The following is a 12,282-nucleotide window of genomic DNA, read 5'->3' as shown; positions in this document are numbered from 1 at the left end:
AGTATGATAGAACAAAGGTTGCTAGGGACTGAGGGGAGGGGAAAATGGCAAGGTGCTGTTCAACAGGTATAGAGTTAACATCATGCAAGATGAAAAAGTTCTCAAGACCTACTACATAACAATGTGCATATAATAAACAATACTGAGCTCTTAAAAATTTGTTCAGAGGGTAGATATTATGTTACATGTTTTTTACCACAGTAAAAAAAATTAAAAGGGTCAAATGAAATGGCAAATAGATGATATCTGAATTCAGAATAGGAAAAGATTACTATGAGTCAAGTTTATAAGAAAAAGCTTCAAGAAAGAGACTGAGTAAGTCACAAGCCTTGAAAGATAGGTGAGATTTAGATGCTTGGAGATTATTTATAAGATTGGTCCAGGCCAAAGGAAAAGCACAAACAATAACGTGGAGGAACTGGGCTTAGGGCATTCAGGAAATAGTTTATTTGGACTTCAGCAAAATGTGTGAGAGAAAGAAAAGTAGGGAAAATGAAAAGCAGCATTAGAATAGCCAGGCTCTGATTATGGAATATCTTGGAAAGCAGGAGAAACAATGCAGATTTCACATTTCTATATAATATTAAGAAATGAACATTCTAAACCTTTAATGTATGTGAAATGATAGGAATAAAATTTAAAACCCTCAGGATATTATTCTTGCAGTTCATAGAAACATTGGCAATGGCAAGCCTTTAAAAGGCAAAAAAATTACATATATTCATAACATTTAAAATTTTTCTTATTTCTTATAGATTCATTTAAGATATTAATAATTATAAATCTCAAATATTTACTGTACTCTTAGGTGTCCTAGGTGCTAAGAAAATATGAAAGGAGCAAAAACTACTGCCTTTGCCTTAAACAACTCCTTTATCTAGTTAAGAATACAAACCTAAGTCATGCAAAGCAATTAGAATATGACCAAATGATTCACGTAAGAATCATATTAATTTGGTAGTTGTGTCTTTCTAGAAATGTGTGCATTTTAACTAAGTTTTCTTATTTGTTGGCATAAAGTTGCTCCTAGTATTATAATTAGTTTAATTTTTATAGGGTCAGTAGTAATTTCTCTGCTTTCACTCTTGGTTTTGGTATTTGTATAAATTTACTAAAAAACACTGTGCACTTAGAATGGGTGAACTTCATGGTATATGTAAATGATATCTTGTACAACAGCAAAAAAGAAGAAATTTATCTGTATAAAAAAAAGAATCAAATTAACATGTAGTTTCAGTGAAGGGAAAGTGGGGGCTGGCTTACGGTAGGTTAGAGAGCCAGTGTAGACTAATGATTAAGGAAACTTACTCTGGAATTAAAATGAATTGTGTTCAGATCGCAGCTATGGAAATAACTGAGTGATCTTCAGCAAGTAGCTTAACTGAAGGGGATGTTTCTTCCTCTACAAAATTGGGAGGATTCTAGGAAAATATATGTGAAGCCCTAAAATTGTACCTAGTAGACAGTAGGAACTCAACATAGAGTAATTTCTTTCCCTTCCCTGCCCTTTCCTTAAGGATAAATCAGAAAACTCAGAAAATATACTATACATTTTGGCTAAAATAAATGAATTGTAACAATTTTTAAAAAGAAACACAAATAAAAAATATAATGGAAAACATCACCTGTAATTCTACCTCACAAAATAAACAAATTTAGATTTTTGTTCCCTGTGGGAGAGAGAGAGAGAAAAAAAAAAGAGAGATCTTAATTTATCACCTGATAATATGAGGATTGTTTTTCCACATATTAATAAACATATTGGAGTTGTACTTTTTAATTTTTTTAACATCTTTATTGGAGTATAATTGCTTTACAATGTTGTGTTAGTTGCTGCTGTATAACAAAGTGAATCAGCTATACGTACACATATATCCCCATAAACCCTCCCTCTTGCATCTGCCTCCCACCCTCCTTATCCCATCCCTCAAGGTGGTCACAAAGCACCAAACTGATCTCCCTGTGCTATGCGGTTGCTTCCCACTAGCTATCTATTTTATATTAGGTAGTGTGTATATGTCCATGCCACACTCTCACTTCGTCCCAGCTTACCCTTACCCCACATCCTCAAGTCCATTTTCTACAACTGTGTCTTTCTTCCTGTCCTGCCCCTAGGTTCTTCAGAAGCTTTTTTTTTAGATTCCATATATATGTGTTAGCATACAGTATTTTTCTCTTTCTGACTTACTTCTCTCTGTAGGACAGACTCTATGGCCATCCACCTCACCACAAATAAATCAATTTTGTTTCTTTTTATGGCTGAGTAATATTCCATTGTATATATGGAACATCTTCTTTATCCATTCATCTGTTGATGGACACTTAGGTAACTTCCATGTCCTGGCTATTGTAAACAGAGGTGCAATGAACATTGTGGTACATGAGTCTTTTTGAATTATGGTTTTCTCAGGGTATATGCCCAGTAGTGGGATTGCTGGGTGTATGGTAGTTCTATTTTTAGTTTCTTAAGGAACCTCCATACTGTTCTTCACAGTGGCTGTATCAATTTACATTCCCACCAACAGTGCAAGAGGTTTCCCTCTGCTCCACACCCTCTCCAGCATTTATTGTCTATAGATATTTGATGATGGCCATTATGACTGGTGCGAGGTGATACCTCATTGTAGTTTTGATTTGCCTTTCTCTAGTGATTAATGATGTTGAGCATTTTTTCATGTGTTTGTTGTCAATCTGTATATCTTCTTTGGAGAAATGTCTGTTTAGGTCTTCTGCCCATTTTTGGAGTGGGTTGTTTTATTCTTGATATTGAGCTGCATGAGCTGCTTGTATATTTTAGAGATTAATCCATTGGCAGTTGCTTCATTTACAAATATTCTCTCCCATACTGAGGGTTGTCTATTCGTCTTGTTTATGGTTTCTTTGCTGTGTAAAAGCTTTTAAGTTTCATTAGGTCCCATTTGTTTATTTTTGTTTTTATTTCCATTTCTCTAGGAGGTGGGTCAAAAGGATCTTGCTGTGATTTATGTCATAGAGTGTTCTGCCTATGTTTTCCTCTAAGAGTTTGATAGTGTCTGGCCTTACATTTAGGTCTTTAATCCATTTTGAGTTTATTTTTTTGTATGGTGTTAGGGAGCATTCTAATTTTGTTCTTTTACATGTAGCTGTCCAGTTTTCCCAGCACCACTTATTGAAGAGGCTGTCTTTTCTCCATTGTATGTTCTTGCCTCCTTTATCAAAGATAAGTTGACCATATGTGCATGTGTTTACCTCTGGGGTTTCTATCCTGTTCCATTGATCTCTATTTCTGTTTTTGTGCCAGTACCATACTGTCTTCATTACTGTATCTTTGTACTATGGTCTGAAGTCAGGGAGTCTGATTCCTCCAGCTCCATTTTCTTTTTTCTCAAGATTGATTTGGCTATCTGGGGTCTTTTATGTCTCCATAATAATTAGAAAAATGTAAATCAAAACTACAATGAGGTATCATCTCACACCAGTTAGAATAGCCATCACCAAAAAAATCTAGAAACAATAAATGCTGGAGAGGGTGTGGAGAAAAGGAAACCCTCTTGCATTGTTGGTGGAAATGTAAATTGGTACAGCCACTATGGAGAATAGTATGGAGGTTCCTTAAAAAACTAAGAATAGAATTACCATATGACCCAGCAATACAACTACTGGGCATATACCCAGGGAAAACCATAATTCAAAAAGACACATGCACCCCAATGTTCACTGAAGCACTATTTACAATAGCCAGGTCATGGAAGCAACCTAAATGTCCATCGACAGATGAATGGATAAAGAAGATGTGGTACATATACACAATGGAATATTACTCAGCCATAAAAAGGAATGAAATCGGGTCATTTGTAGAGATGTGGATGGACCTAGAGACTGTCATACGGAGTGAAGTAAGTCAGAAAAACAAATATATAATAACGCTTATATGTGGAATCTAGAAAAATGGTACAGATGAACTGGTTTGCAAGGCAGATATAGAGACACAGATGTAGAGAACAAACGTATGGACACCAAGGTGGGGAAGGGGGTGTGGGATGAATTGGGCAATTGGGATTGACATATATACACTAATATGTATAAAATAGGTAACTAATGAGAACCTGCTGTATAGCACAGGGAACTCTACTTCACTTTGCTATACGATAGAAGCTAACACAACATTGTAAAACAACTATACCCTAAAAGGTAAAAAAAAAAAAAAAAAAAAAAAATAGAGCAAGTAGAAAAAAGGAAGCTCTCATTGTAGCCAAGGAATAAGTCTTTTGGGTTAAAAGAAGACAGAGAGAATCAAACTGAGTAAGAGGGCACAAATCAAAAGAAAGGAATTCAACAATTTATTCGCTCAGGAGTTAATCATCAGTTGGATGCATAGAGTGATAGACAAAAAGAATGATAAACTGATTTTCAGGTCATTTTTGGCACTTCCAGGTGCCATTAACCAAATATTGAATACGAAAATAGAACAGATTAAGAAGAAACTGAGAAACAGAAGGGAAACCAGGAGATGGTCGTGTCAGGCGCTGAGAGAATTTAAAGAAAAAGGGAATGACCACAATGTCAAATGGCAAAGTAATGTCAAATAAAATAAGCACCAAAATGTGTCTATGAGATTTGGTAATTAGAGCACTGGTGGCCTGTGCAACAGCTGTTTCAGTAGAATAGTGAAGACAGATGGCAGAGAACAGCTGGAGTAAGGAGTGAGAAAGGGAAACAAGGGAAGGAAACAAAAAGCCCAGAGACTTTTTCCTTACACCTTGTTAATGGTATCTTGCAAAGTTATCCATACTGGGAAAATATTAGGGTATTCAAGATTCAGCTAGACATTCAGGGGTCATTTAGATACAATCAGAGCAAACTATGCAGCATATAATTAGAATCCTTCACTAGATGAAGTGCATTACATTTTCAGTGTGAATAGTCCCTGCTAGTCTATAAATTCCAAAACATCAGGAATTGTGCCTGTCTTGTTTCCCAGGGTACCAATGTCTGGCAATTGTTAAGTATGCAGTAGGTAACTTTGTCATCTCTCTTTTGGTTCCCTTTTCATGACAGTAGGAATTTCCCACTTATTCTTCAAGGTTCATAGAATAAAATGCCACCCCTTGCATGAAGTCTTTTCTAATCCCTAAGTCTCTCTTCCCTCTCTCCCTCCCTCTCTCTCTCCCTCCCTCTCTCTCTCTCTCTCCCTCTCTCTCTCTCTCTCTCTCTCCCCCCCCCCCACCACTGTCCTGCACAGGCACACTTTCCTGTGTTTCCAATATCATACATATGTGTTATATCTAGGTATACTATCTTACAGTTCCTCTTATACACATGTATCTTTCTGACTAGAATATCTATCAGTCTTTTTCCATCAGAGTAGCAGAACCTCTATGGGTAATATAAGGGCTTACTTAGAGATTTATTTATTTTAGCTCCATCTGTTTCCCCTACACGTAGTGCCTGGCATCAAATAAACTGGGCCAGTGGTCAGGAAGGGAAAATAAATATGAATGGGGGAAAGCAAGGATGAACGAATCCATGAGGATGAGTTTTAACCTTAAGGATAACAAACCTACATGTCTCTCACCAGAATCTGCCTTTGTACCATAATTCCTCCAAGCCTCTAACTCCAGCTTCAGTGGTACAGGTTTCCTGCAGACCTAGTGCACTCCACCATGAAGGTGTGTATTAAGCTTTCCCAGAATTTGAAGAAGCTAAAGGAGGAGATCTAGAAAGACCTGGAGATAAGCCTGCAGTTCTACAACAATGCACATGAGGTGCAAGTGTGCCTGTGCCTATACCAACCATCTCGCTGTAAGTATCGTTGCTGCTTCTCTTCTGATTTCCAAACCTCAAACAAATTTCTCCTGTGGTCAACCCCAGTCCAGAACCATGGAGGGAAAAGAATTCTGGAAAAACAGTCCTGTATTAGTCAAGTGGACCCATTACAAAGTCACCATGGTCCACCCTTAATTAACTTGGCAACACACACCTCTCTTTTAACCGTGCTTATTTTCCAAATAAAAGCAATAGCAAAATCATTTATTCACTTAATATGATGCTACTAACTCTTGTATAACCAAAGGTATGCTAACCCTCCTCCCAAGAAAGAATGCAAGTCACTCTATTCATCTTTGGATAATGTTCATCTATCATCTAAGTCATGCTTCTCCTTGATAGCCTATAACTTAAACGCCAAGACACAAAGTTAGCTATTACTATCATGTTCTATTAGATCATAGGGGAATGAGATAAGGAAAGAAAAGGACTTAAATATACACAAATACATTTATATCAAAATAAGGAATAAACATTTGTGATTATTACAGTCCTAATTTCTGCACCTGGGTGCATGATAGGAGCTAGTATTCATAATATCTTTCTTTCACTACCCATTTCATGTATACTTTGCCCTCAGCAGGCACCTTGGTTTGCATAGTAATCCAGATTTTCATTCCTGAGGGGTCAGGGCCATTAGTATGTGATTGTTGTATTATTTCCCATTGAATTTAACCACAGACATTGAAAGTATTAATAAGTGTTCTAGAAAATCTCCTACATTCTGGAGAGACTCCTTCTTAACATATTGGGTAGTAGTAAACAAATTCCTCCATGATAGTCAGGATCAATCACCATATCCAGTGCAGCAACTCTTATTTGCCTGTTGATACACTGGTATGAGAAGCCCAGGGGTCAATATCAACTTCCAGTTTAATAGAACCATTCCTGTGCCCCTCGTGGATGCACTTCTCTCATGGGAACTAGGTTCTCTAGACCAGCAGAGTCCAAAGTTAAGTGGAGAAAAGGAAAATTGCCATTAGAAGATCACTGGAAGTAATAGAATGAGAACTTACTCGTTTCCACACCTTGATTCCTGTACCTATGAATCCTGCTATGGGAGAAACACCACCACACACTGATGGCTGATTTAGAGTATATATCACACCCTGCCAGCCATTACCCCAGCCTGCCATGTGTTGCCCAAACTGGCATTAAAACTGAGTCTTCAAAATGCCATTCTACATACCTATCAAATCAGATACCTCATGGTAATGGAGAGCAGGGTGAGACCAGAGAATTTCACAATCATAAGACCATTGTCACATTTTATTTAATTAGTCCCTTAGTCAGAAGAAATACTGTGGTGCCAAGACAGTGGCTAAGTCATCTGTAGGTCCATGTCTGGTGGTTTTGGATGAAAAATTGAGGAGAGGGAAGACAAATCCATATCCAGAGTAATGTCTATTCCAATGAGAAAAAACCCTGGCCCTTTCCATCAGGGAAGTGATCCAATATAATCAATCTGCCACAGCTGGCTAGTTGATCACTACAGAGAAGAGCACCATATTGGGGGGAGGAGTGTTTGTCTACACTCTTGACAGATTGGGCACTCAGCATTGGCTGTAGCCCATTCATCCTTGGTGACTGGAAGTCCATTTGTTGAGTCCATGTAAACCTCCATTGCCACCATCATGGAAAGTTTGTGAGCCCATTGAGAAAGGACAAGGATAGCTGGAGATAGTACGCATTATCTTGTCCCTCTTATTAGTAAGCTCTTCCTCTGCTGAGGTTGCTCTCTGGTGAGCATTCAGAGGGGATACAAATGACTTCACACTCTGGGCCCATTCAGGGTTTCATCAAGATATGTCTACCCCTTAGCACTTTGTCACCAACTTTCTAATTGTGTTCCTTCTAAGTTCCTGACTATCCAATCTAACCAACAGCCACTGCTGAAACAGTGTTCTGGCTATTTCTCCTTCAAGGTTTAAAGTTCTGCTGACTGAGATTTCCTTTCACCACTGTCCCTCAGAGTCACCCCAGAGTGGAACTGTAGTACTGCAGCTATCTACTTTTGAGTAGTGTTAACATATTGTTCAGAGTCAGATTTGAATTTTTTCAAATCCCCTTAAGGCTGATACCAAACATCTAACAGAGCATCTTGTTTGTAGAAGTCACTTAACAAATGAATTTTAACACGAACTTAAAATGCTTAATTGTAACTAATAATTTTGATTGTCTCTTGGGAGGATAAAACTAAGCACCTAGGGGGAAATGAATGGGACAGAAAGTTCTCCCGTTTAGTTCATTTTAATTTTAATCCATTTGAATATACTGCTTATTTGTAATTATTTTAAATTAGGGGCAATAAACTCAAAAACTGCTGATTTTCTTAAAAGAATGATTTTAATCCTCATAGTTTAAAATTTTTAATGTACTTTATTTGTGTTTCAACTTCTTTGTATTAGAATTTTTATATTCAATATTGATAGAATGGAGGCAGACTTTCATTTTTAATTCTTGGAGAAAATTTGCACTGCTTTATAGTAAGCCATGCTTACATAATACATGAATTAACCTTTCGAAAAAATGTCATTATGCATGCATGTTCACATAGTGCCAGTGAATATAAGATGTTACTCAAATCCACCCTACCATTCCTAAGCATGTCAAACAAATTCTTCCAGCTTCTTTCACTCAACAATTAATTGTTTTATAGAAACTCCCACCAAGACTTCAGAGAAGAGCTATATTGCAACAGTTTGAAATAGTAGCTTTCTTCCTTCCTACTAAAGAAAATTCTCGAAAATGTGCTAGTTAATTCTCCCACAGACTGTGGGCATTACTTCCACTCATGTCACTTTTTACATCAAACTTCTCTGATAGTGCAGGAACATTCATGAATACACATGTATTCTGAGATTGATTATGAGATTCCCACTTATTTCTTGTTCTGTACATGTTTTCCTCAAATTTGATTTAGAGTCCCCATACTAGTACCTCTCAAGTTTCTCAAGCACACTCTTAGAATGAATGAATGAATGAGGTTTCATGTAAAAATTATGATCAAGCCTCATCTCTCATCATGACCTATTAATAGCATTTAACCAATCGGATCACTTCCTCTTTAGAACACATTTTTCTCTTGGCTCTTTTGGTACTCTATCTACATTACTGCCCACTTCTTCCCCTGCTCCTTTGCTAAATTCTCCTCATCTCTATAACCTCTAAATGTTGAGGTCTCCAAACCTTGATCTTTTCTTCTTTATTCATTTTTATTCTTAGATGATCTCCTACCTCATGATTTTAAATACCTTAAACACATAAATTCCCTAATTTATACCATCCCAAAACTCTACCCTGAATTTTAGACTCATATTTAACTACTAAATCAACATTTCCACATGGATGTCTGATAGATATCTGATAGATATCTGAAACTTAACATGTCAAAATTCAACTCCTGATTCCCATATACTCCTAAAATTCACTGATCCCATAGTCTGCCAATTTTTATAAATGACTACTCTATCCATGTATTTAATCAGGCCAGAATCTGTGACACCCTTTTTTCACGTCCACAGAAATTATCCATCACTGACCCATCAGCAAATTCTATCAACTACTCCTTTCTAACCTTTCCCACAACCAACCTGATTTAAACCAACATCACATCTCACTTGCGTCATTACAAGAGCTCGTCTTTTATCTTACATTTTAGCTCCCGCACAGTTTCCAGAGTGATCATTTACAATTATGTCAAATCCTGTCACTCAGTCCTCAAAATTCTCCAGTGGGAATAATATTACCATTATTGTTATCACTATTAAAATGACAAGATTCTTGGCCTTAATGAATCCATAATGCAACATAAAATGGTGTATGAGAGAGATTAAAAAGTTATCAATTACTATTGTGGTTAAAAGAAAGAAAAGAATGATTCTAGGAGGAAGAGAGGGGCAGGAAAGATGTTAGATAAGGATGATGCTCAATCTAGAGCTTGAATAATGGATAACAGAAGGCTCTCAAAGCAGACCTAGCATGTGCAAAGGAAAGAGCATAAGAGCAAGATAACTTATTTCAGAAACTGTAAGACATTCACAAAGATTGGGCCTCTGGCTTCAAGGTAAAGAAAAATTAATGAAAAGGGGCAATATGGAGGTAAGAAATGGGAAAGAGACTGAACCAACAGAATGTTTAGGTCATTTTGAGCAAAAGGGAAAATGGATAATTTAGGATGACCCCAGGTTTCCAGGTTAAGTAGAAATATTTTGATACCTTGTAAACTAAACCAGGAATAAGTTGAAAATGAAGTTGAATACATGATTTCATTCCGAACATACTATATTTAAGCTTAAAGCATTTAATATGGCTATGGGACATGCCAATGGAATATTCAATAAGCTAAGACAGTTCAGAAGAAATCTGAGTTGCAGGTAGATACGTGGAGATCATAAATATATGTGTGCCCATTAAAACTATGAATATAAGTGAGTCCATCCATGAAATTTGGAGACCATAAACATATAAGTCCATGAAAATGATATTGCCCAGGGAGAATACATAGCAGGAGACAGGAATAGCATCAAGATCCAAACCAAGATACAAAATACTGCTCACATTTTAGGATCAGATGTAAGATGTAAGAAAAGAAGCCTAAGAGGAAGAATGGAAACAAAAGTCAAGGAGTAAGGAGGAGAATCAGGAGTGTGAAGTACTAAAGAAGTAAAGAAGGAAAGTCAGAAAGTAATTGGTAAAGAGTCACATACAGTGGAAAGTCAGAGCTTGAAAGGTAATGTGTGGCAGTTAATAAATTGGTAGCTATAACACAACTGCTTTACACACCCCACCATTTAGTAGAAACTGATCTTCACTAGATACCAATGGGAAAACCAATTTTCTTTCCATTTATTCAATATGCATTTCCATGTCTCTGTTATTTTGTGGCTAATACATAGCCCCTTGAATTAAAATAGATGCCCCCAAACAAAGCCCTTTTCCCTCATCATTGAAAGTCTTTGGTCCCTAGGATCAGTTGAGTTTTGGCCCATTTCTCTTTATCAATATATACATCCTGCAATTCAGCAAACATGTCAAACTTTCAAACATTAATTTTAATAATCTTTAATTGGACATATATGTATTATCCTTCAAACAGTCTTTCATCTTTTCTGTAGAAATGGCAGCATCTTTATGTTTTACTTTGCAACCTTCATCAAAAGATTCAGACTTTATAGAAGCTTCCATTGGCCACTGTCTGAGTCATGGCCTTTACCCCGCCTTTCTTGCAGCTTACTCATTTTATAAGCCAAAGAGAAAGCATAAGATGAAAGTGAACGAGATAAAAGAGGATAATAAAAGAAGTGAAGCTGAAAAACGGTGGCTTCTAGCACTCCTGTGAACAATAACAGGACCTCATTCATAATAAGGAAGCACTTTGCTGGAAGCATTCTTTCAAGAATGTAGTAAGGGGCATAACCTTGGAAAGATAAGGTGAAGTCAAACTGCTATAGAGAACAGTTATTTTCCTCCAACCCCAGTATATAAGACAAACTTTCCTTCCTTTCTTGCAATACTCAGTGACAACATGTGTTCTCAACTAATGCAAAGTTTCCATAATAAAAATAGAAAAGGATGCAATCTGAATAAAAAAGAGGGAAACTAAGTAAGAACAATGGTTGTGAACTAGGTTTAGATTAGCAGGATACTCAATTCTTTTTAAAAAGGCGAGAACAGCACAACAGCTTTCAGTGATACTTCAACCACATTGTCCTCACACAGAACATCTGGTAACTTTCAGTTGCAAGTTTCCAAAGGATTTCACACTTATTAAATTCTTATTAAAATAAATAGCAGTCCTGCAAGGCATGGCAATATAAGAACAGCCCTTTATCAGGAAAATAAAAATCAACTGAGATAATAAAGCTACTTTGTACTGTAAGAAAATCAAGGGCAAATATTATATACAGGAAATTAGTTAACTTTGTTCCTGAAGAATGTTATTCATTTCCACACCATATTCATACACTGATTATTTACTCATAATGCAATGTCACAGATATTAAAGAGGAATACCTCTGTGTGACTATAACAGATATTCTCACAAGTCCCAAATTCCAATTATTTCATTTATTCTCTTATTCTACAATTAAATGGCTTAAGTGACTGAAATATTGTTTTACATATTGTCATTGCCACAGTTTAATAAATGTCACCTTAAAAAAAGGTCACCGTTCATATAACCTAAGTCTCCTTTTGAGACATGTCAATCCTGCCTAATTATGTGACTTATTTACAAATTGAGGTTCTTGTTTACCTTGATTTCATTATTTTTCCATATAATCGTTTTGTACTCCCACTTCAACTCTGATGCCTGTCTTTTTCTTTTCCATCTCTCTGTGCATCTGTCTATGACTATGTGTCTCTCTTGTTCTCTGTATGTGTTTCTATGGATAAGTTTTCCTTCCGTGTGTATTGTATGCAGCTACTGTATTTATGTCTCTCTCTCTATAATGTTTGTATGTGTGTGTGATGAGG

This window comes from Grampus griseus, assembly GCF_964374135.1.
Source record: "Grampus griseus genome assembly, chromosome: 4".
In the NCBI taxonomy this organism is placed as follows: Eukaryota; Metazoa; Chordata; class Mammalia; order Artiodactyla; family Delphinidae; genus Grampus; species Grampus griseus.
Note: the sequence above shows the minus strand (reverse complement) of the source record.